The sequence below is a fragment of the Notolabrus celidotus genome, chromosome 23 (assembly GCF_009762535.1).
Source record: "Notolabrus celidotus isolate fNotCel1 chromosome 23, fNotCel1.pri, whole genome shotgun sequence".
Lineage (NCBI taxonomy): Eukaryota > Metazoa > Chordata > Actinopteri > Labriformes > Labridae > Notolabrus > Notolabrus celidotus.
Window position 1 is genome coordinate 7894993 of NC_048294.1, and position 25570 is coordinate 7920562.

Sequence of the window (25570 nt, forward strand, 5' to 3'; positions counted from 1 at the left end):
CACCTCCACAGGGTCCAGGACTGAGCTGGAAGAACCACTTACTTGAAGAACCATTCAAATCTTCTACGAACTGCTTGTCAGGGGCGTCGCCAAGGATTTTTGACCACATAAAAATATCATATTGGGCCCACCATGTCACTACCATAACTGTTCTAATATTTTTTAGTAGCCTGTCATTCATGTACCTTTAGAATGGTCCTTACTTTTCTCCTCATACGAAGCCTCTGCTGCTGGTCTTGGTATTGATATCTGAAAGTTATAGGCTGTATGAATTTTTGTGGTCTGGTCTACATTCAGTTAGTGGTATATGAAAAATAGGAGGGTTTTTGAGATGATTTAAAGACAAAGAATACAAATATCTTTAAAGTCTGTATCAATTCAACTGTAGTTTTCTTTACCGTGTCAGACTGCTTCTTAGTTTTGACATCTGAAAGTTTTCGTCCGTACGAATTTGATGGAATGGTCTTTGGCTCCAGTGATGCACAGAATAAATCTAAGGGGTAATGAGATGACACAAAGGGTAAGAAGTACAAACACCTTTACAATCTGTATTTTTTGTGTGTGTAATATTTTAAATATTGGCTTGAGGCCTCAAGTCATAAGGTGGAATAAAATAATAGGAAGAAATGCACCTAAACATGAGTTTTACTAGACGCAGCTTTTTCTAGTTCTCTACTCCTAAAATTTGAAGACCACTGGATCAATTTTAAGTAATGTCTTGGATTTTAACCCTCAAAGACCTAGACAGCCGCTGGCGGCTACTTGTTCTTAAATATTTGATAACTTTTGAACCTAGCAACAAGCTTTAAAAACTCAGTTACAGCGGCCATGCTCAGCTTTCCATTGATGCCACATTTGTCTTATTCAGCATATTCAAAATAAATTCAGGAGAGTCTTGCGCCCCCAAAAATGGTCTAGGTCTTTAAGGGCTAAAAGGTTTTCATGTGTTTTATTTACTTAATCTTTAACTGTAAAGAAACCATCTCCTATTTTTCAGTAATGTAGTGCAATATGAGGAAAAACAGCTTGAAGTTAGAGCTATATTGCAGGGCCTAATTGGGGAAATGTTTCTGTCCACCTCTAGACTTAACTCCTTGTTTTTTGAATGATTCATGTAAATCTTCATCACTAATTCATGACTAGAAAAAAAAAACCTTTCAAAATCCTAAATGAGCTGAAATCCCAACATCTCTTTAAACAAACCTCAGTTGACCTGCACTCTCACCATTCAAGACTTTCATACTCTCTCCACAAGATGGGGACCTTGTGTCAGCGTAGAGATTACTCTCTGAGCACCAAAGTAATCAGTGTTCAAAATCCTCCATGACAAGGAGTTGATGGTGAAAGTATGGTGAAGCTAGTCAAATATATTTTTAACCATGTTTTTACAATTTTCTGGGTAAATGGCTACTTTTAAAAGGAAGAGTACACAAAGGCTGACTAGCAGGCCTGTGCTCCATCTTGACTGGAGGCATTTCAGGAGAACCAAACCGTCTCGCAATTATAACCCCAGGGAGCCTCCCGCACGCTGAGAGGACTCCTGCTTTGACAAGTAAATTATGACTCTTGATGAGAGGAGTACGGCTTTCTCAGAATGCAATTTTTGACAGCCAGGAAAATGCGGGTGGATACATACAACAACTTCCATCATGCTCGGAGCCAGATGCAACAGCCAAAAACACTTGTGTGCAATCATCAGGCTAAAAATTATGGAGTGCGAGTGCTGGTCTGTATCTAACATGGCAGCAATGTTTTTTTAATCTGTCCTTTCAGTGTGAGCTGCCTTTAGAGACGAGATGAGAGGGTGTTGTGTCAAGATGGATCCCTGCTCCTTTGATCATCTCTGCAGGGTGTGACTGTTTTCAAAGCGTCTGGGGAGAAATTAAGGGGAAAAAGGTGCCAAATTGCAGTTGATGTAAGACATAATTTTCAGACGTTTTAGCATAATATTAAAAAGATATCAGGTATCCAACAAAAACACAGCCATAAAAAAATCATTAACAAGACACTGTTTCGTTTTAAATTCTCAGATTTTTCATCATATAACTAATTTTTACTGGATTTATTGATTATAAGCTTGGATTGATTACAGAGTGCATGATGGGTTTCTGCACAATTCAGAGACATGGTGGTTAGTAGTTTTAAAGGTTTTTAGACAGTTTGAATTTTAAACCGTGTAAACCCGGAAAAACAAAATCTCAATGCACCATTTACATCAGCAGTCACAGCAAAATAGATAGATAGATAGATAGATAGATAGATAGATAGATAGATAGATAGATAGATAGATAGATAGATAGATAGATAGATAGATAGATAGATAGCACTACATTATCTGACTAAGAGTAAGATGAGACGATAAATACGATATACACTACAAGTCAAAAGTTTGAAAACACCTTCTCATTGAAGGGTTTGTATTTATATTTGAAACACTGTCGATTAATACCAAAGACATCAAAACTACGAAAGAACATATATGGAATTGTTTAATTATTTAAAAAGTGTTAAACAAACCAGAACATATTTTATATTAAAGACTTTGTAAAGTAGCCCCCTTTTTCCTTCATGACAGCTTTACACACTCTTGGTATTCTCTCAGTCTGCTTCATGAAGTGGTCTCCTGGAATGGTTTCTAATTAACATGAGCCTTGTCAAGAGTTCATTTGTAGAATGACTTGCCTTCTTAATGTGTTTGAGACCATCAGCTGTGTTGTTCAGAGGTAGGGTTAGTACACAATGGATAGCCCTATTTGACTACTGTTGTAATCCAGATTATAGCAAAACCAGATTATTTCATAGTTTTGATGTCTTCAGTATTTAATCTACAATGTTGAAAATAATTAATATAAATAAAAACCATTGAATGAGAAGGTGTGTCCAAACTTTTGGCGGTAGTGTACCTCAAATTAACTTCTGCTAGCAACATTGAACTTGTGACCATAATTTACATATTAATGTTAAATAGTTTGCTAGAGGTTCTTATAGGTGATTTTTTTTCCCCTCTGAACAAGGCAAGGTTAGAAGTTTGCCACCTTTTCAACTCTTTTTACCAAGCTAATCCCACCATCAGCTAGCTTAAGCTTTGTGTTTAGCTAACCCAAAACACACCTCACTCAGGGACTAATGACTGGAATTGGTTAACATTTTGGGAAGTACGCTTATTGCCTTGTTTTTACTAAGATATAGACAAAGAAGGTCAATATCACCCCCCTTTTCGTGTAACCAAAAATGTAGCTGTGCGGCCTATTAGCTTAGACTAGAGCGTACAGGAAAGGGGAAAGCAGTCTGTGTCAGTTTTAAGTAACAAAATCCATCTACCAGCAACTCTTAAGCACGCTAAGTAATATGTCCCACCTCTTTTATTAACATGAAAAGTTGATGTTAAAATACGCGCTGTGGTTTTAGTAGTTTAAGCTAGCTGCTAGCTCTAGTTCAAGCTAACGCACATACATGAGACCTGTATCGTTGTCATCTAACTCTTTTAAGTAATATATTCAAGTTACTGAGTATACCAAGCGGCAACCTCTGGTCTAAAAATATGAGTCCAATGCGGAAGTGCTAAAAGCTGCAGTTCATTGAGGATCCCCTTGAGGCTGGCTCCGGAATTACCGGAAACCACATACACACCAATTCAAAAAAGACGATATTTACAGCAGAAATAAACATGTTTACAGCCTGATTCAAAAGACGAGTGTAGTCTGGATAGTTCATTTCTTGATCGGCACACACTACGGGGGGTAAATTTTTTTATAACGTGGCAATTTCGAAGATATTGAAGATTACGAGTCTTCCAATGAGAGGCACAGCTGACTTGATTGACAGACGGGAACACTGTAGCTGTTGGTTAGGAGGCTCAAAAACCGCCTCTTTACGTCACAATCACTCGACAGCAGCAATATGGCTGCCGCCGACGATTGGCCTCAAAACAGCGCTTCAGAAACAGGCAGGTGACGTCACGGATACTACGTCCATATTTTATACAGCCTGTGAGTATAGCGTTTCTTTTTTTCGCTTTACGTAGCCTAATATTACACGATGTAATAATATATTTTGATATACAGCCAAGTTTGGGAGTCCATCTTCAAAAAAAAGTGTTGAAAAAAGATTCTCTTATCTGAAAACAAATTCCCTTGACGGTGAAAGTGAACTGATTCTATTGACACCAAAGTCAGAGAGGCTCAGGTGTAAGTTCTAAAAGTACAAGAATATAAATGTTTTTTTCAGTGAACTTTCACTCTATCAATTCAAAGCAATTCAAGAACCAAAAATCAGCACAATATCTGCGAGTTCAGAGGCGAATTTCTCCTCTGTATCAACACTGTCACGCTGAATCGTGCAAACAGAGAATGACGGAACCACTCTTTGGCACTCAATTTGGTTTTAGCTGGCATGAGTTCAGATTAAGGCAACATGGCAACCCTAATTTATCTTTATTTGCAACCTTTTTAGGTCCTGAATGAGGCTTTTTGAGAAATATGCACGGGGCCACATTTACATGCTCTACAATAGACAGGAACAGCGCAGTCAATCATGTCTACAAATGCTGGAACAAAATTACTGGGCTGTGTTAAAACAGAAGTTAATGGTTGGGCTGATTTCTATTAAGGTCTGTGCACTCTCATTTGAATAATGGTCTTTCCAACAATGTTTTTCTTTTCGGTACTTGACCCAGGAAGGAAATAAATGTAATCCCGCTTTAACACCTCCATTAATATTCAAGTGGCTTTAATACTCCAGGTTTATTTCCGACTCACAGTAATTAGCGTGGTGGTCTGGAGCTATTTTATGATAAATCATGTTCTGATTGTGTGTTTGCAGGGTAGCAGGAAGGACAATGGGTTTCATTAAACAAATATAGACAGCTATTGAAAGAGAAGAATACAAAGAAGGCAGAACTGGGGAAACCAAAAAAGGATTCCAAATACTTCATTACTTTGTTGACTGCAATGAAGATGACTTGTGTAATACAAAATCTGTATTTTTGCCATTAGAGGTGCCATCTTAAATACTAAAAGTCTGTTTTGCTTGAAACTATAAATTCCTCTATCACCATCTGTCGTTCATAAGTGCTTAATAAACTGTGATAAATGGCTATCCAGGATTAATAAGTATTCATTAATGTTGTGTGGAATGTTTATGTGATGTTAATAAGAAAAATGTTCCCATTTAAAGGGAAACACACCTCTGTTGTGAGGCTTGCTCTTGTTTTTTAAGCTCTTTTAGCTCTTAGATTCACCAGGTGTACCAACAAAAGGACTAATTTTGCACTTTTCTTACTTATCTCCAATACTGTCTGCACCTACCTGCACTGTGAACATAGGCTGTTTTTAACTATATTTTATATTTATTAAATTTTTGCTATTTAAGAGCTGGGGGAGAGAAACAGCATCTTGTTTTTCCTGTATGTCTTTGTATATATAGTGAAATTTGACAATAAAAACCTTTGAATCTTGACTCTTAACTAATGGTAACATATATAAAATCTAACGTCCAACAGTCCATCTAATCGGACTCCTTGATGAATTTGACTCTGTTAATCATTAATAAAAACACAGTCACTGCTAATTAAAGGTGCCTTATTATCAGTAATTGGTACATCTTTGGTGTGCCGATAAGAGGACTATAAAATATTTTGGGATATTAAGTTGCTTTTTTATGCAGATGATTCAGCAAAAGGTGTTTCTTGCAAAGGCCAAGGTAGCATCCAGTGTGGTGGACAGGTAGATATTTCCATGATCCTTACTGAAAAGGTCAACAGTGGTCCCTTGAGGTTGAGGATTTATATTCAACCTGATGGACCATGAGGAGATCCAGATATGCGCCCCCTCCTCATCTCCCCCACCTGGGCCGCCTCTAGGGGGGCACGTTTAGATAACGTTAGCCTTTCAGGATTACACCCACTCTGACCAGTTACATAAACCGACCATGATTCCACACAGGCCCTCTGGAGTCTGTACCCAAAATAGTCGTTGTGCAAAGGAGGGCCGTGAAAGCACAAAATGTTCCTGCTCGAGTTAAAAGAGGACAGGCAGATGTCTACAAGAACAGATGCATTAACATCAGCTCAATTTGAAGCAAGTATCAACCGTTGTTGTTCATTTTATTAAAATTGTGGGACGTGGAATTGAAGGGTGGGTTTTATTGAATGAGCTATGAATAAACTGAGAATAAATATGACTTCTTGTTTGATTTAACAAAAGAAGGACATTTTAAGGCATAACACTTTAAATTCAGATGATTTTAAATTAAGTATTAAGAGTGAATCTTGTACCCAAAATAGTCATAGCAAGGGAGAGCCAGAAAAGCACAGAATGTTCCTGCTGGTATAAAAAGAGAAGCCAGATGTCTGCAAGAATGGATGCTTAAACTTCAGCTGATCTCTTCAGTACCGTGGACTGTTGATGCATAAAATCAAGAAATGATAGTTTTTTATAACCAAATGTCCAAAACTTTCAACTAAAACAAGAAAAAATATGATATTTGCCATCTCATTCGAGAGAGAGAGAGAGAGTGAGAGTGAGAGAGAGAGAGAGAGAGAGAGAGAGAGAGAGAGAGAGAGAGAGAGAGAGAGAGAGAGAGAGAGAGAGAGAGAGAGAGAGAGAGAGAGAGAGAGAGACGTTGCTGCAGATGATGAATCCCCCTCTGGACTGCATCCTTTCTGGCTGAGTGCGTCCAGTGGGCCAGAGCCAGGTCCTGGAATCTAGCTAATGAGACACACCCCCCTGAGGGCCTGAGCCGTCCTATTGGTTGAAAGGCTGGCAACGGATAAGACGATTGGCTGATGGAGTCTGTGGACGAGCAGCTGCCAGAGCGTGTTGCAAATCAAACTCACAGTATTCATATCCAGCATGGCACACAGTAAGGAAGCTAAATGGGCAGAGTGAAATGTACACGACCGCTTACATTTGAAAGAGGTTCAAAATAAAAAAACTAAGGAAAAAAAATCAAAAATATTTAATTTAATCTCTCTGGCATGGATTTGAAATTTTTTTGGGGATGTTTCTAAGACATTATTCCAGCAGAACCTGTAAGAAAGTGGCAGATAGGTGTCCAACAATGAGTCTGGTTCTGCCCAAGGTTTCTGCCACGTGCTCCTTCATGATGAATTTAACTTAGTTCTCTACAGATAACATAACAGAGCACAGTGTAGACTGGCTCTTTCTGTAAAGAGATAACATGTTTCAATGGCGCTTTCTATATTAACCCTTTCACACATAGAGGTCACGACAGTGGACAGCAATACAAAAGCCTTTTTCCACTGAATGTATGGGTTTTGATGTCAATGGCTCCACGCCAGCCACCTCAGTTGACATTAGAAGTCTGCAAAGATTTTCTGTATATTACACTAATACATAAATCTGATGGTAGTAAGGCTATTAAAACCCTGAACATATGTACTGGGTTGAATATTTTTGTGTAACTTATTGAACGTACACCTGACCATTCAAAATCAGAATCAGAAAAAGAAATCCTGTATTTGTCCCACGGAGAATTCAGTCATTACAGTTGGTCTTATAAGCGTTATAACAGTAAGAATATAGGTATATAAATAGAAAGCAGGAATAACATCAGAAATAAATGAGAAATTAAAAAATGTAGTAAAAAAGCACAGAATATTTAGAACTAAGTGATGAACAAAATCTGTTTCTGTTTCATATTGTTGTTCCTTGTAAAGTGTTCTTCTATACTATGTCATTGTTCCTTTCTGATAAAGACATAAACATAAAAAAATCAAAGACAGAGTATTGGAGGATTAAAGTCATCCCATACTCTGCCACCTACTGGGCAACTTTTGCAAGTGCACCTGAAATTTCTCAAAACCAAGGTGGCCAACAGAGGGCGAGACGTTGGACGCCCGACTATGGTGTCCAACGTTCTCAACGCTGCCATAGCCAGACTCTAGACAGACCACCAGAGTGCCCTCTTCCTGATCTCTGGGGACTTCAACCATGTATTTATTTTCTACATAGCTTATTATTGTATTTGTATAACTTATTGTGTATAGAGGAACTGTAATGACTGAATTTACCCCTTGGGATAAATAAAGTATTTCTGATTCTGATTCTGAAATCCCATGCAGCTCAGGAATATGTTGCTAATCCTTCAATTCCAGGAGGACCTTGCAGATGCTTTTTTTTAAATATCACAAAACAACTTACAAGCAATTTAGTTGTTAAAATGATATTGTATTGACGTTAATTTTTGTCAGTTCTGCCTCTATCATAAAATGTCTGTTGTGCTGTGCTTACAGCCATCAGGCAAAAACTGATGGGTTAATTTTGTTCTCATACATTATTTTATTTAAATTAATTTCTGCATTCAGCATTACATGATTTCAACTCGCTCAAATTCATGAATATTAAGAAAATATTGCTACTTTGCACGTTCTTAGGGGTAAAAAATGCTTTAAAACATACTGCTGTTATTTATAAATTTAAAACAGGACAGTGTTAAAGTTTGATTGATAGATATTGCATGTATTTGATCTTTTATGTGCTCAGCTTTGAGGATATAATTTTCAGATTTGAAGGCACCATTGCATTAAAAGATACAGCAATACATCAAATAAGGAGGTTTACTTTTCAATGGCTGTAAAAAATGAATAAACATAAAGATGTTATTTATTCAGTGACATACTTAAGGAGGGACATGATGTGAATCCTGCTGCATGAATAAAGTATTGTATTTTTTATTACATGTGAAAGGAAAAACCTTTCACCTGGAAGGTCAGACAAATATTTTTTAAGCTGCCCTCTGTCAGGGATGAATAGGCTGAAGAGGAACAAATGGGGTAGCCTTGAGCAGTTGCGAATTTAACCCCAAATTCCTTTCTCAGTATTCTCCCTGAAGTAGAACAAGAGACGTTCAAGAAACTAGGAAAGTATAACAGTCGAGGAAAGGTTGCAGAAAACCTCAACTAGCTATTTTTTTCCATCTCCATCTTTAACATTTTGCCTCTCTTCAGCCTCCTTGGAGCTGTGAGACGAGTTCATATAAAGTTCAGGAGAGAGAAGAGGGGGATGACAAACATTTCCGGTCATAAGTAAGCATCCTCTGATCAGCTCATTGTGGCAGATACCCACGGGCTAAAATACTGAACAAAACAAGCGCTGCATGAGGAAGATGAGGGTATGACTATGGCCAAAAGGCAAATACAGAGAGAGAGAGAGAGAATCAAAGATGAGACTTTGGCATCGCAGAGAGGAATATGTAGGAAGGGTGTATGAACTATAAGTCAACAGGTCATGTGAAGGCCCCCAGAGCTCTCCAACACAAAGAACTAGACAAGAGAAGCCAGACACACATAGCTGTGTTGGTTAAGGTCATCGTGTCTCTTTGTAGTAGTTACAGTTGTCTTTGTGGTTTGTTTGTTTGTTTGTTTGTTTGGTAGAGAGACTTATTTTAAATCTCTTTGCAGTTGTTACAGTTGTCTTTGTGATTGTTTTTTGTGTCTTTTCGATGGTTGTTTGTTTGTTTGGTAGAGAGGGTGTAGTTTTACATCATCTTAAATTCACCTGCCGTTGTTTTATTTTGTATCATTTTTTGTATTTTAACTTGTTTTGAAGTTGCTTTGAGTCTCTTTGTAATTGTCCTGCAGATCTTCTCCTTGAAGTCAAAGATTTACTTTGTGATAAATTGTTGTCTCCCAAAGGCAGCTTGAAGTCTGTTTGTGGTTGGTTTGTGTCTTGTTTTGGTCTTTCTGGATCTGCATAAGTTGCTTGTGGTCTTTCAGGGTTCTTATTCTGGGTTCTTGGGTTCCTAGGACTTTCCTTTTTTATTTTTGTCTCTGTCGTTGTTTTGCGTCCCAAAGTTATTGCATCAATTTATGAGTGTTTTGCCGTTCCATGAAGACTCCATAAACTCTCTTTTTGCATGTATTTCATTTTCTTAAAGTAAAACTTGAGTCTCTGTTGTTATCAAACATACATTTGAGTTTATTTCAAATCATAATTTCCTTTTATTGTATTAAATATTTAACCCCCTCAACACACACAAGTTCTTAAAGTCAGTTTGGGGTTTTTAGCATCTCTCTTTGGTCTTCTGCTTTCATAGAAGTGTCCTCTTGCAGCTCTTTTGGTCACTTAAAATACCGTAGTTGTTTTTTTGTCTATCTTTGCAGTCACTTAAGATCACCTCAAAGTCATGTGGTCTCTATTTGTGATAGTTTTACGTGCCTCTTACGAAGATTTTAGTCCGGATAATGTCTTTCTGCATCTCTAACAGTTGTTTTAAGTAGCTTTGATGTTATACTGCAAATCCAAACATTGCTTTGCATCTTTGTGATGTTGTTTTTGCATACTTAAAACTTCCTTTAGTGTATCTTTGTGGTTGTTTTAGGTGTCTTTGAAGTTTCTGTGACCGTCAATGGGGTTAATTTGTGTCTCTTTTAAGTCTGTTTTATGTTGTTTCTTGTTGGTCACTCATTATCTCCATGAAACACTCACCATTCTGTTGTTGTTTTTTTTTTCTTTGTTGTCAATTAGCATTTCTTGAAGTTACTTTGAATCTTTTTGTTGTTTTGCATCTCTAGCAGGTGCTTTAAGTGTCTCTTGATTTTTTTCCTGTGTCTTCTTGTAGTCTTTTTGCATTTATTTGAAGTCGCTTGGTGTCTCCCATTGTCTCCATCTGTTTTGGTCATGTGACTTATATTGTTGACTTCAAATGGAGGCTAGTTGGACTTTTCAATCAATAATTTCATCCACACATGCTTAACAGAAGAAAAAAGGAGAAATGCAGTTAAGAGGAGGTTAGATGTACAGATCTAAGGTCAGCTGTAAGAGTGAAAGCTTTTGTGTTTTTTAATCCCCTCTCACTCTTAACATGTCTTTGTCTGTCCAACTGCATCATGCAAACACATTTAAATCTATGTCCACTCCTGTCAGCTCCTCTCTTTCTTCTCCTCCCACGTTCTCATCTCTCTTCTCTCTTTCTCCTCTGTTTCATAGTTTGTCATTTTGAATCCCTTCACACTCTCTGTTTGCTTTTGCTCCTTGTAGTCGCCCCTGCACGGGCTTTGTCCTCACTGAGGGTCATCGAGTCAGTGTGTACCATCATATCTGCCCAATTAATCAAAGTAGATCACGTAATCACAGCTGAGAGATTCTCTGAATGCCCGGCAGCAGGGGTCAAAAGTTCACTGAGGACGAGCGCCCTCTGGTGGCCAACACAGAGTCCCATCTGTACACTGTGTACTCTGCTGTGTTTTTGCTCATTATTTATTGCATGCAGATGTATACGCTGCACATATGCATGCATGAATGAATGTACACCCGGGGCGATGTTTATTTTCATGTATTTGCATCATGTTGTGCCTTTTTTCCCCCATTTTCTGCTCTGAACGCTGTCTCATCATGTGTACTGACACACACACACACACACACACACACACACACACACACATGCTCATGCATGCGCACACACTCATAGAGGGAGAGCCTGATCCAGCAGATCCTTCAATGCCCGTTCCACCTTATCTGGGCAGTATTATATAAGACTGACAAAAAAGATTCGTACAAGCAGGGAATTACGAGGCTAAAATCTTAATGGCACTTTGTGTGCCACACGTGGGCATGGACAGACACACACACACACACACACACACACACACACACACACACACACACACACACTCACACTGCTACGACGAGAACAAGAGACTTTCCCCTGTTACCTCATCTAAACTCTTTACTTTCTTAATCTCTGATGACAAAAGAACAAGTTGCACTGCATTTGAGTTCAAAATGTTCAAGTTTCTGCAGGAAAGACATAACCCAAATACCAGGAAACACAACACACACACACACACACACACACATACACACACACACACGCACACACACACACACACACACACACACACACACACGCACACACGCACACACACACACACACACACTAGTGCTCCCCCAGGCACCCGTAGAATATTCTATTGGAAAACACTTACACTCAATAACCATTCAATCTCTCGACCTGGCTGCACATTTGGGTGCAAGAGCTAATCCAGAAAGCCGTCTGGCACCTTGCAACACCTTGGAAACGTTTTCTTTCACCTTTCCTCCGGGATTATACGGCAGGAATTGTTATTCCATCTTAGGTTTATCTCCATTACCCTCATGAAAGTTTGATGGGCCGGAGGAGAGCAGGAATCACAGCTCTGGGTGGAGGTGTGGAGCAGATTAAAGATTAATTGTGTATGTATAATGAAGTCAATCTTGGAAGGATTGTTTTTCTCCTGCTCAGGTCAAGTATGTGTGTGTGTGTGTGTGTGTGTGTGTGTGTGTGTGTGTGTGTGTGTGTGTGTGTGTGTGGGGGGGGGGGGGGGGGGGGGGGGGGTGTATGCGTGTCAAAAAGCAATGCAAGCAAGAGGTGGCCTAAATAACCAGAATGCTTTATGATGGAGGACTTCAGTTTAGAGCTGGATTTGTACCCTCATGACATCTTGCACCACAGTGCCGAACAAAAATATGGCAAAAACCAAGAGAGCCGAGTCGAGAAAAAAATAGTTATTTTTGTCTATTCAAACATTCTTTTACTCTTTATGACAAGCCCCATCTTGCACTGATCCTGTCACTGACATGTTGAGTGTTGTTTGTCTGTTTGTTAGTATTTGGCAAATGAGGCAAAGTACTGTTACAGGTTATTAATGTCTGTTTATAGATTTATTTAGCGTTAGTATAGTTAAGAAATTGTTGTGGTAAAGCATGTGAAGATTATAATTGGATTTTGTTGTTTTATATACTATTCTAGTTCCTATTTTGATGAGAAGACACTGTCTCTTTAATATAAGATTGTGTGTGGCACAGACAGTGAGAGGAGTCAGTGGAAGCTAGACTGGTTTGGAGTCACGTTATTTTACTGTGTCTGTCTGGAATATTTATTAGAACGTAATCAATCATCATCTGTTAAATTTTTGTTTTTGTGACACTAAAGGAACACCAGAATAAAGTTGTTTTTGTTTTTACGTCATACAACGGCTCACGAGTGGATGATTGGTCTAGATGTAACAGGGAGACATGAGTAAGCCAGGACTTCCAGCTAGCAATGCAGTTTTGTCAGCTGCACTGATGGACTTGTTTTTCCAGTTCATAAAGAGACATCAGCATTAGCTTCAGGCTGTTAAAAAAACAGATAAAAACTCCTTCGATAGCTTTAAATAAGCACATTAAAAGTACAAGTTTTCAGTAGAGTATTCATCTTTAACGCAGCCTGAAGCCAGATTTAACAACACTGCTGACTATTTCTGGCTGCCCTATTGGATGCTTGGTTGCCAGCAAGTGCTACATGACAGAGAACATTGTTGGTTTGATGCAAAAACAGCGATACAACTGCCCAACCAAAAAAGACAGTCATTCCAAACAGCCGGTCACATTTGTCTCTGTGTTCGTGAAGTGTCAAAGCCTGCAGCCTGCATGTTGTAGCCTGTGGAGCGCATGCAGAAGTGGGCCTTGTGGTTACTGTAGCATTGCTGTGACTCACTTCATGCCCTAAGCTGTTAATGCATATATGCATCCTAGTCTGTCAAACTAGGTCTTAAGTCTGTTCCAGTCTGTGTGAATCCCATGCAGCAGGTTAAGACATTTCGGTCATGTTTATTGAAAACAGTATCAGTTGTTGTCTAAAGTTAGATTTGTCTCAGCTGGAGATAAACAACAGCCTGTGTCATCACACATAGAGGAGCTCAAGGTGCAGTTTATGCCCTATAGTTTCAATATACAGTGTTTGTGTGTGTTCCACTGCAAAGCCCCAGAGCCCGTGGATCTACTGAATCGTTTCAACCCTCTCGACTGAGTCGTCCCACATCATAAAAAATGCAAACAGCGGCATATGGTGTGCCAAGCTGCGTTAGAGGCAATATAGCAGCAGCCCATACACTCATAAATCCATATCCATTACTGACATTTCTGCTTTTTTTTTCCAGTGGCAAAGGTCAACAGTTCACATCCCGTCACACAGGAGAAACCCCTCAACATCTGCTTCTGTTGCCATGGCAACTGCTGCTGCTGCCTGACAGATGGAGATGGAAAGAAGAAGAGGAAGAAGAAGAAGAAAACAAGAGAGGGGTACAGGTTTTTTCTTTTTTTTTTTTTAAATAGCTGCAGGTGTATTTTAATGCGTTTTGACGCCGACTGTAGAGCGGTGACACCCGCTTTTCAGTAGCACTGCAGGTCCTCGTCTTCAATCCTCTCACACATCTGGACTATTCAAAGCGTTTTACACACACGTCAAAACACATTATTAGTCACCTGCTCCTGAGGGGAAGAAGGTGTCCAGAGGTGGGCCCCCTGTTCAACACGGGGCAGAGGAAATCCACGGGGTTATTAACACACGGGCTGAGAGACGTTGTTTACCAAAGCTGGAGTAATGTCTCTTTAGAAAATGATGTTGTCGTCCAGAATACTCTAGAAAACAACCTAGTGCTACAGGCGCAGGAAGACATCATCAAAACTCATGCTTATAAAAATGTTCAACCTATCACCTTACTGGGATAAAAAGGTCTCCTCCTGTTTGCAAAGAACTGAGGTGGTTTGATATTACTGCTTTGTATTATTATAAACTTTGATATCCTCCTTCCACTGCAACACAGTCTACAGCAGGGCGTTTCAATGACATCTTATACTGGGTCCGATTTGTAGACAAGGACAACTAAGTGGGCCTGACTTTTCTACTTTTTCTAAAAGGCAAACTTTAAATAAATGCTAATTAATGTTGTAAAATAAAACATTGTTTGGGGCGCAGTTGGCCTAGCGGTCTAAGCGCGCCCCATATACAGAGGCTATAGCCCTCGTCGCAGAGGTCGCAGATTCAATTCCAGCCTCGACCATTTACTGTCCTTTCCTCCCCAACTCTCTACTCCCCACATTTTCTGTCTCTCTTCAGCTGTCCTATCCAAAAAGGCAAAATGCCCCAAAATATAGCTTTAAAAAACACTGATTGTTTCACATTTAGGGTCAAAAACCTTCGGTTACATATCAGGCAGAGGCACATTAAAGTGCATGAATATTATTAAACCAGCCATCAAACATTGGCTCACACTTCAGAGTCCATAAACGGCCACTCCTTATTCGTCAAGAGCCATGATGCACTGAGAGAAAAGCTGCTGTGGCTCTCTGTTGGACAACTAACTCTGTACCTTGGCCTCTCTCTCCTGTGTTCTGTTGGAAAAGTTGGTCCGCCAAGTGGGGTTTATTTTCAAAGTTATGTTACGTGAATGTTATATTCTTGAATCATGGCAACACACTCTTTGCAAATCAGGCACTTTGGTTTTGGGTATGGAGATGGCAGTAAAACAAACAAGTGGTTTGCAGTCCAGAAGGGCTTAAATTATTGGTCTCCGCCATCAATTTTTCGCTTTCCCCTCAGTCCTTTTCATGTGCAACTCCAGTCAGAGATGTGAATGTACGAGGGTCAGCTTAGGGACACTCAGAGGCTGACCCGGGCCGCAAATTGAAAAGCCGGGGTCTTCAGCATAACAGGTGAACACTTGGACATGAAACATCATGACAAGAGTTAACTCTAATGACAAAGAACATGTTTGAGAGAGGTTATTTTGATTTCATAGTACGACCCATGTCCCATCTGTTTACATGGAGGAGGCAGGCTTTATGACCTCAGCTGCAGCCAATCAGAAGGGAGAGCTCTGAATGTTTTGGCTTCACTTTCAGAAAGCTGCTAAGTCTTCCACCAAAGTATCAAACACTGAATTATAGTGAAAGAACTGCTTTTCTTTTTACCTTGATCACTTCATGTCCAGGTGATATAGGGTGTCATGGAGGATGTGGGCTTTCTTGTTGACAGGTTGGGACGAAGTGATCTGTGACCAGCTCTTCAAGCACTTCATCACTTTGCAGGCGAGTAAAGCTGGGCGGTAGTCCTTCAGACAGGTGGGTGTTGTTTTCTACAGCACAGAAATGATGGTTGTTAGAACAGAGCACACCAGGGGAAGGCTGACGGGAGTTGATCACTACATAATTTGAGAGCCCACTGCCTGGTTCTGCAGAGTCGTAGGAAAAGACTTGCTTGCTTAGAAAACATTAGGTTTTAAAGGTAAAGCCTTAAATTGAACCTTTGCTTCGGCTCTTTTTTCCTCCCATTCATCCCTCCCACCTAAACCTCAATGATACTAAATGCTGTTGATACACTAATTTTCTGCAGTTCAGAGCTACAAAAATAAAGTGGGTGGCCATTTGAGTTAACATCAATTAGTCACACTCATTACACAGCTTGTTGAATACTCTGTGTTGATTGGTCAATTTCATTGTTCTGCTTCTGTTCTCTGTACAGTAGGATGTTGCCCTGAAAAAAATGACCCTTACTACAGACACTAACTCCTGCAGATTTAATGGCAACCTCTTCAAAGTGGAAAATAAGGGGAAGAAAAGAAATAATATCAGAGGGAAAAAATTAATTGGTGGAGAAGAAAAGATAAAAAGAGCTTTTAGACTGAAAACTGACACATTTTAAGAGGATAGGGATGTAGTGACCCTAATTGTATGTGGGCTGGTCTATGGCTGCATATAGAGATTGGATAATGATGAAAAAAAGTCAACAGACCTTGACAATTAAGAGATAGAAAACCTCAATCAGGTTCACAGTCATTTGTGCAACCTTGTCTACAGAAAACATTCCTGCACAAGTCCTCTTACCTTCAATGGAAATGTTCAGTTACACACATAACCATCTGCTCACTTTACATTATCCCTTACCTGCCACACTATGACCGCAGCATCACACAGCAGTTGCACAAATTGCGCATTTAGCTAGCTAGTAATCACTAATGCAACCCGCTAGCATGCCACTGACACTCTTTTACAAATTTTACCCACAAACACCAATTTAAAGAAATACATCTCGAGAGACTTACTTATTTCTTAAGGACACACAGTTCAGCACCCAACACACGACTGGATTTTGAGGCAAGACCAAGTGGCAACTTCCGGCTGCGAGAATTGAAGCAAATGCAGAAGTGTTAAAAACTGCAGTTCATCGAGTGTCCACTAGAGGCTGGCTCCGGAAGTACCAGAAACCACATACACACCCATTCAAAAAAGCTGATCTTTACAGCAGAAATAAACATGTTTACAGCCTGGTGCAAAAGACGAGTGTAGTCTGGATAGCTCATTTCTCGATTGGGACACACTGTACGGGGTTTTAATTTTTTCATAATGCTTCAATTTCGAAGATATTTAGATTACGAGTTTTGCACAACTGACTTGATTGACAGGCGGGAACACTGTAGCTGTTGGCTAGGAGGCTCAAAGCCCGCCTCTTTACGTCACACTAGCTCAACAGATGTTAGCCTGAGTTCATTGTTTCCAACCTGGCTCCCACCAACGACTGGCTTCAAAACAGCGTTTCAGAAGCAGATGGGTGACGTCACGGATAGTACATCCATTATTTATACAGTCTATGGGTAAGACACATTAGCTACAGCTAATTCTGAACACAACTAATAACTATCAGAGATCTGTATAAGGAGAGTACACTTGCAGCTTTCCTTGAGATAACTTCATGATAGATTGAGGTTGAATTTCTTCAGCTACATTCTTTTTTGTGTTTGGAAGATGCTAAAGTGGTACAGGAGCATTTCTTTATTCATTTTGAAAGAAAGGAAGCACTAATGATAAAGAAGATACAGGGCTTTGAGTTACAGGTATGCTACAAGTATCTTGTTTGTATCTTACCTGTACATGTAAAAGGAAACAGAAGTAAACCAGCAGGCTTTTAGCATGACCTCGCAAGTGTAGTTGTAACATCAATTTTAAATGTAACTACGTTGTTTTATCTCAAGAACACTGACCTGGATTCAAACCTTGCACACCAGCGACCACAGAGAAATCTGAGAGACAGGTAGAAATACATTCAGGGAGTACATTTAACCCTGTTACCAACTTAATGAATTAAATCATCTTTGTGCTCTGCCTTAACATGTGTTAACCTCTGTTTAACCCGTCATTCTATCTTCTGGCTGTTTTAAAGGCACACACACAGACACATACACACACACGCGCACACACATACTTAACACTAATGCAGCTGTAAGGGTTAGTGTTTTATATTCATCACTGGAGTGTCAGTTCAATTAAAAAATAAAAGATGACATGAGATTTAAAAAAAGGAAAGTACAGCAGGGAGGATTAAGTAACTCAGTTAAAGGTCTGATGAAAACAAACTCTTTTTCTTTTAGACACAGCAGTTAAAATAACGTCATAATTATAATCTGAATATTCTTATGTTCAGTTTTTAAATGTTTTAATTTGTATTGGATTTTTTATTTCTCTTGACTAGTTTGTAAAGAATGATCAGCTTCTCTCCACTGGAAAACAAATTGAGCAATTATACAAATTACTACTTAAATTAGCTGTTTGCAGTTTTTTTTTTCTTCCTCTCACAAACTGCATCCAAATGTGAAATTAATTTCCCCTAAATCTGTTTTCAAATTAACAAGAGGGTTAATGCAGGGCTATTAGAAGAAGGTTTTTTTTTTCTCAGCATCACATTAATTTAATTTCATGTTTAACAGTACGCACAGGAGATGGGAATAATAACAATAATAATGATGATGGCAGTAAAAAAGGCAGCAATTAGAGAGCTCGGTTGTGGTTCTGATTGAGTGATGAATTATTCATGAAATCAGAGATAACAAGAATGAAGGGATCAGCGTGCCCAATGAGGAGGGGTCCGTATAAAGACGGGACACACTGCTGCATTTTCTTGGAGGACACACACACACTGGTCTGCTGCTGTATAGGGGATAAAACTACACAAATCAGGTACTTTTTACTTATATTTACAATAATTTCATCCTTCCACTGATACAAATGTGTGCATTTTTATATATTTCAGGAATTACATTTGTAATATAGAGAATTTTCTTTGGTTGATATTTACATTTTTGTAATTTTACTGTATATTTTTGTACTTTTGATTTATTTTAACTGCATTTTAAAAATAAGCTTTTTTTTTTAAAAAAATACTTCTTTAAACTGTTTGCTTTAAAGGATAAATTATCAGCACTGTAGAAACTAATGTATGAAAGTCATATTTTTTATTGCATGCTACAGCTTGTTAATTTTTTATTAATTGCTGAAATATTTAAATCATTCTACAGGCTTCTTAGTGAAGAGGAACACAAAGTGAGATTCCTTTAAATTCTATTTTAAATGCACATAAGAGTAGGATTTTTTCTCTAAATAACTATATTTATTTCTACTTTTATTCATCAGCCCTCATCATGAAGGAAAACCTAGAAATTATATCACCACCCTCATCATGAGCATAACTTCCCTGAAGCAGGCAGGCCCTAGGACCCAGCAGCCTCAGCGTGGCCGGGTCCCAGTGCGCGGTGCATTCACAGTTCACAGGCATCTCGACCTAAATGCGATGTGACGGGAGAACCTTTACTGAAACAAACGGGAATATAGTATCAGGGAAGGCTGACCGAGCTGTGAACCGGGGCCCTAACACAGAGCAAATTAACATCAGCAGAAATAGCTCAGCGTTTTCAGATCGCTTATGTGCCAGGCAGCAAATGCAGCAAGCGCTGTCGGGTCATTTTAGCCTGCAGAAATCCTACAAAAACAGGTCGATGTGAGGGGGGGGGATCGTCCTCGAACTCTGACCGCCCAGCTGGACCGGCTCCTGAGGTGCTGCTGTTTCATGTCCTCGGGGCAAACGTCTCCAGGCCTCAGCTTTCAGCCGGGCTTTCGTCCATCATGAGATCTCTTTCGTGGTGTCTTGGCAAAGCTGAGTCGTCTAATGATGCCATCTTTGCCACTCGGCTTGCCTGGCTGAGAGCACCAGAGGAGAAAGGCCGACTTCCATGAATGCAGTTTGATTTTAAAGGCCACCAAAGGGCCTGTCGGTGCATCAGATTATGGATTGTGGTTGTGCAAGGTCAACTCCTCAAACACATGACAGTGATGTACAGCTGTCAGAGCAGATCTTTTGTTTCTGACGTACTGACGATCTATCATGGGCCAGATGCCAGTTGGAGGGCTGGAGCAGCAGCTGTTGCAGCCTCTGCCTGGTGGTGTTTAGGTCTTAAAGAAACGATTAGAGGGAAATTTTACTACAAAAAAACATATATGTGTAGACTAAAACAATCCCATTCTAACATAATTTATGATCCAATTGAAGTCTATGTTTGCAGATTCCTCCACTGCCTGTATTCGCGTGGGGTATTGACCTTTCGGCAATGGGTGAGTCCTCTCCCTTTGGCCAATAATATTGCCCAGGGTCAGGGGCTAGAATCTACAAAATCCTTGCCTCATCAACCAAAAGGAGGCTTGTAGAGTCATTAAGAGGGGGAGGCGCTAATTTTGAATGTTGTTATTGCAAACAGCAACAGGCAAATCTAGATCACTGTAAATTTAAGGGTCAAGACCAAGCTAAGGCTAAAACATACTCTAAGCAAGATCAACGTACTCAACATACTATGTGTAGGTGCTTAAAGGAGGGTTTGTTCCAAGCAGTAAACTACAGTGTTGAAAAATGAAGCCAATGCTGAAGTGCCAAAAATTGTAGTTCCTCAAATGCCCACTAGAGGCTGGCTCCAAAAATCAAAGGATCCTCATTTGAGCCCATTTTATAATGCAGTTTGTTCCAGCACAATGAAACATGTTTGGAGCTTGGTACAAAAAACTGTTTTGGAATCCATACATTTTTTTTCATAACAGTTGCTATGTGGCTGATAATTTTATGACTTAACCATTTGGACTAAATTACGACTAAGAGTTTTTCCCAACTGGTTGGACTGACAGGTGAGCCTCAACTCTTCGCCAGTTCCTAGATTGGCCAGAAGTTTGCAGAAGTCAGAATCTCCAATATGGCGAACTCCATCTGTTGGCTTCAAAACGCCTCTTCAGAGACCAGTTGGTAACATCGCTGAGACTAGGTCCATGTTTTATGCGGTCTGTGCTTCAGTATAGGAAACTACTACTACTACTACTATTTGGAGTCCTGTACAAAACAAAGGTTTGTACTGATTCAATATTCAATCCAAACCATGAGCTTTCCAAAAACTTCACCAAGTGCTCTCTCAATGTGCCTGAACCGACCCATAACTGTTAGTGTTCCAACAATTTTAATAAGGATCTAGCATAATGTTAACGGTAGCATGATGTAAGGTTCTGACTACTTGGTCGGGTTTAGGAAAAGTTCCTGGTTTAAGTTTCTAACGTGTTTTAATGCTGACTTTTGGTTACACACAGGTCTTATGGGTTAAACTCTTCAGATACCAATGTGGGGCATCAATGAGAACTCCTCTAAGTTTTATACAGGCTATCGTTTGGGAGATGCAGAGATGAGGATCAATTTGTAAAGCAGATCTTAGACTTTTTAAAGCAATTGGTACAGTACACAAAAATGGCCCAAAAAGTGCTAATGATCACAAAAACTATGGTTGAATGAATGGGATTCATGGTAGATGATCCCAGAAATCGGCCCTTGTAACCCCTTTTTTAGAGTGAAAATTGAAGGCTGTATAACGATGCCAAAATTACAGAGAAAGAGATCTTAAACACCTCAGATTCAAGAAGGTCAGTTTTTGATTGGTCAACAAATCCAGCTCAAGTCCTTGAGTCTTCAAGTTAGTTTCATTTTCAGGCATTTAGTTGAATCATTACTTTGTCTAATTATAACTTAAGGAACTGTAGCAGTGTTTTATTTTAAACATGACTATAAGAACAAGCAGTGTTTTTTCAGAAACAGTATAAGTGAGGAAATCGCCTCTTTCTATTTCTCTCTTATGCTCTAACTCTTTAGCCAGGGTTCTGTTTTCATCTTTCTTCCTCATTTCTCTCCTAAGTTCTCTCTTCCATCCTCCTCAGGCCAACTAAAGTCCGACTGAACACCTCTAACTGTGTGTGTTTGTGAACAGAAATTACATCCTGATATTTCAATACCTTTTGCCCCCTGTGTCTTCTGCCATGAAGAATTTGGTGTCAAAGCTCTAGAGTTCTCCTAAGGCCTCTACATGCAAAGGCTTTTTATTAAGACCAGCAATTTCAGTGACAAAAAGTCTGCTGCAGGAGAGCCGAATCCCAGACCTAGCACTAAAAGGAATAAACGTTTTTGTTTTTAGAAAGCGTAATACGAAAATGAACCCAAAAATAGAGAGAGGAGGACGTGCAGAGGAGGAAAACTCCAAAAGAGGAGGGGTGAGAGAGTGAGTCACCCGCCTCCCCTCACTGTTTCACAGCCCATTAGGTCAGAGCGGAGCGGGGAACGCGGCTCTCAGCCTGCCGGTGTAATATTGGTGAGGACACGGCTGAGGGAAGGACCGGGGAGGTTTTAAAAGCCTGTGATGTTCGCTGTGTGGGTGAGGTGAAATGTCATTTCCTCTCACTGCCTGAGAGCACCATCACACTGATATAAAAGCATGCAGCTCCTCAGCAGCTGCTGAAGGGTGGAGGGGGGCAGAGGAGGAAGATGATGATGAAGAGGGATTTCCAAAAAGAGCTGGTATTAATAGAAAATAATTGGGAGAGTTTGGAGCATCAATAGTAAAAGAAATATCAGTTCTAAGTCAATTATTTCCTCTGTATTAACTTTGTTTTTGCAGTAATATATGTTTGGCACATAAAGCTCCAGTAAGGAGTTTTTAACTGGGTGTGAAACAGACTGAAATTAAAGTGATGTCTCTTTCTGACATACAAAAGATAATGAAACCATCAGTGGTGAGACTGACAGTTTCTTTATTGCCATTTTAAACCACTGCCACAAGATAGGTGTCAGACCAGCATGCTGAGGAAACTACCTTCCTTTAACACTATTAACCACAAATATCCAACATTTCCACTGCATGTTAAGAACAACAGGGGGCGCTAAAGTTGACCACAGATTAAAAGTTGCTTAAAGAAACTTGAGGATAATTATTACTGTGCTATTTTTCTCCTAACCCTTAAAATCGTCTGTCTAATGTTGACTCATTATCACCCGTCAAATAAGTCTGAATGAGTAATAACATCAACATTAAGAAGAGTCTTTAGAGCCACAAAAATGTAAATAATCTAGAAATCTCAAGTGAGTAAACTGAAAATGTAAGAAATTCTTAAAAATGTCACTTTTATCATGAAAAACCACTTAAATTTTGTTCATGCAACATCTTTGGGGCCTGACAACCACTGCTGAGATAACTGCACAGTATAACAAAATAATATTTTTATTTTACAAGTTGTAAAAAATACCCCCTCAGTATTTGATCCATACAGACCAAACACCTGGTTGTTAACATGTTTAAGTCTGCTGTATAATAAAGGGGAATATAAATATGGCTCTCATGGGATTCCTTGGTTTTTAGCAAGCTGCAGCCTACAGTGTTGAAAAATAAAGCCAATGCAGAAGTGCTTAAAACTGCAGTTCCTGGAGTGGCCATTTGGAATGGCTCCAAAAAAAACATGAAACCTTATTAGGTTATATTTGATACGAACTTTAACTGCAGAATTAAACACGTTCACGGCGTGGTTCAAAACACAGGTTGGTCTATGTGCTCATTCCTTTATCTGTAATAACTTTAGAAGGGCTGAATATTTTTTCATACTCTTTTTTTATAAGATGTTAAGGTTACAGATTTTGCGTAATAAGGGGTGTGGCTGGTTTGACAGACAGGTGGGTACTTGATAACTGCTAGCCATGAGGCTAACAAGGCCCACCTCAACTGCCTCTTGCTACGATTGAGTTTCGAATGGTTCCCAACATGGCTACCGACATGGTAGGGCTTCAGAACTCCACTTCCAAGTCCAATACGTCACTGAGACTATGTCCATGTTTCATACAGTCTTAGAGACAGCCTCAGGCGGACACTCCAGAAACAGCAGATTCTCTGCATTGGCTTCATTTCCGATGCTAGATGTTGCAGACTGATATCGATGCATTGAGACACTGAACATGCTGCCATCATCTTTCATTAATTTGTCTTGGAGTATGCATGATATATAGGAAGGGAAAGTGGTGGTTAAATTCTCTAAAAGAAAACATAAACCCTCATACCAAAAAGTCATTTTTTAAATAAATTAAATTATTGGCAGAAAAACCTTTAGCAAAACATCCTTTCTCGACCTGTATTTCAGCACTCTCCTCCATGGCTCTTAGTTTGACCTACTTGTTAGTGAGCATGTTACATTAAAGTATGTTGTCTTGCAGTATGTAACACTCAATCTTCTCTGGATGCATTCATATTTGCATCTCTTTCCTTCCTCCTCACCTCTGATTGTCTCGGGGGGATTTTTTTCATTGCTTCTAAAACTCTAAACCTCTGGTGTTTGAAATGATACACAACAATGTGACCCTTTCACACCTCCTCTTTGTCCCGTGCCTTTAAGAAAACAGCCTCTCAGGGTCCTTTCAAACCTCCTCTCTGCACATTAACATTATCTGAGGTGAGAGGACACCTGAGAACCAGAGGAGCCAGACTCCAGTCTGGGGGTGTGACTAAATCCTGATTTCTCATCGCCCATGACTTCTTTTCACACTTCGATCCCGATTGCAAGGGCGACCCCGGGTCAAGTGCTCAGAGAGGGGACACTGAGCATGCTCATGGCCCGGCTTTATGGGTCATATCTGTCTCCCTGGGGGCGAACAAACACATAACAGAACGCATGAAGGCCTCGAACGTCCACACTCTATGAAGACGGGCAGATGTGAACGCATGAATCCACAAATGTACCCCATACACACATTATCAGATTAGATTAAATAACAACGTATAAGGGAGAACATATAGTACGACACACACACGCACACACACAACTAGTGATAGAGAGCACATCTGACAGTATCAGAGCCATATGTTGCAACTAATATAGGTACGTACAGTGTGTATGTGAAAACAGAAAAACACTTGAAGCTGTGTGAACATGTTAAAAAACACATCTGGCGTAGTCACAGATACAAATACTCACACACTCATGAGATGTAGGAGCATCTCACACACACACACACACACACACACACACACACACACACACAGACACACAGACACACAGAGCGCAGTGGGTGCCTACATGTAGACATAGAGAGGATGCAGAGAGAACCCAAACATGCCAGGAGGGATCAACCTCCGTGGACCCCCAGGTAAGAGGAGCAGGGTGAGGAGGGTGGCAGACCTGAGTGTCCGCACTATGGGGGGATGCCAGTGGGGGTGAGGGGCTCACACACGCACAAAGTGACAGACGCCTCACGGTCTTATAGAATATAGAAATGGATGTCACATCTTTATAACTCATCTGAAACTGAATGAAATGTCTTTTTTCCATCATTACATTTAACTTCTACTTAAAGCTGCTCTCTTCAATATTAGTGAATTTATCAATAACTAAACAAAGAATGTTCAATGTGAAAAGAGTTGCTCCTTGTATAGCTAACAACTACTTAACTCAGCAGTTCCTCTGGATCCAGGATGCTCTTCAGGGCCTTTAAGCTGGCTGTTTTGGTTTTCTGACCAGCTATTTTAACTTTTTTTGGTTCGCCAACTCTTTCAGAGCTCCTCACATAAGAAAAAAATATATATACACTACTTTACTATACCTACTTTACTCAGCAACAAACAGCAGAAAGAAAGTGAGATAGT

The 25570-nt window shown here is 39.7% G+C and overlaps 1 protein-coding gene across 6 annotated transcripts in view; it reads right to left on the reverse strand.

The window, feature by feature from the left end:
• f13a1b (coagulation factor XIII, A1 polypeptide b) overlaps positions 1-25570 on the reverse strand; it is a 74243-nt gene that overhangs the window by 38584 nt on the left and 10089 nt on the right. For 2 of the 6 annotated variants that reach the window (XM_034677283.1, XM_034677284.1), the window contains 2 exons: positions 16865-16940; positions 15735-15898 (listed from right to left, as the gene is read on the reverse strand). The gene's annotated coding sequence lies outside the window, so the exon portion shown is untranslated. Of the gene's footprint in view, positions 1-398; positions 496-15734; positions 15899-16864; positions 16941-17800; positions 17821-25570 lie in introns of those variants that run through there. The other 4 variants (XM_034677286.1, XM_034677287.1, XM_034677285.1 and 1 more) reach the window with 3 other exon arrangements.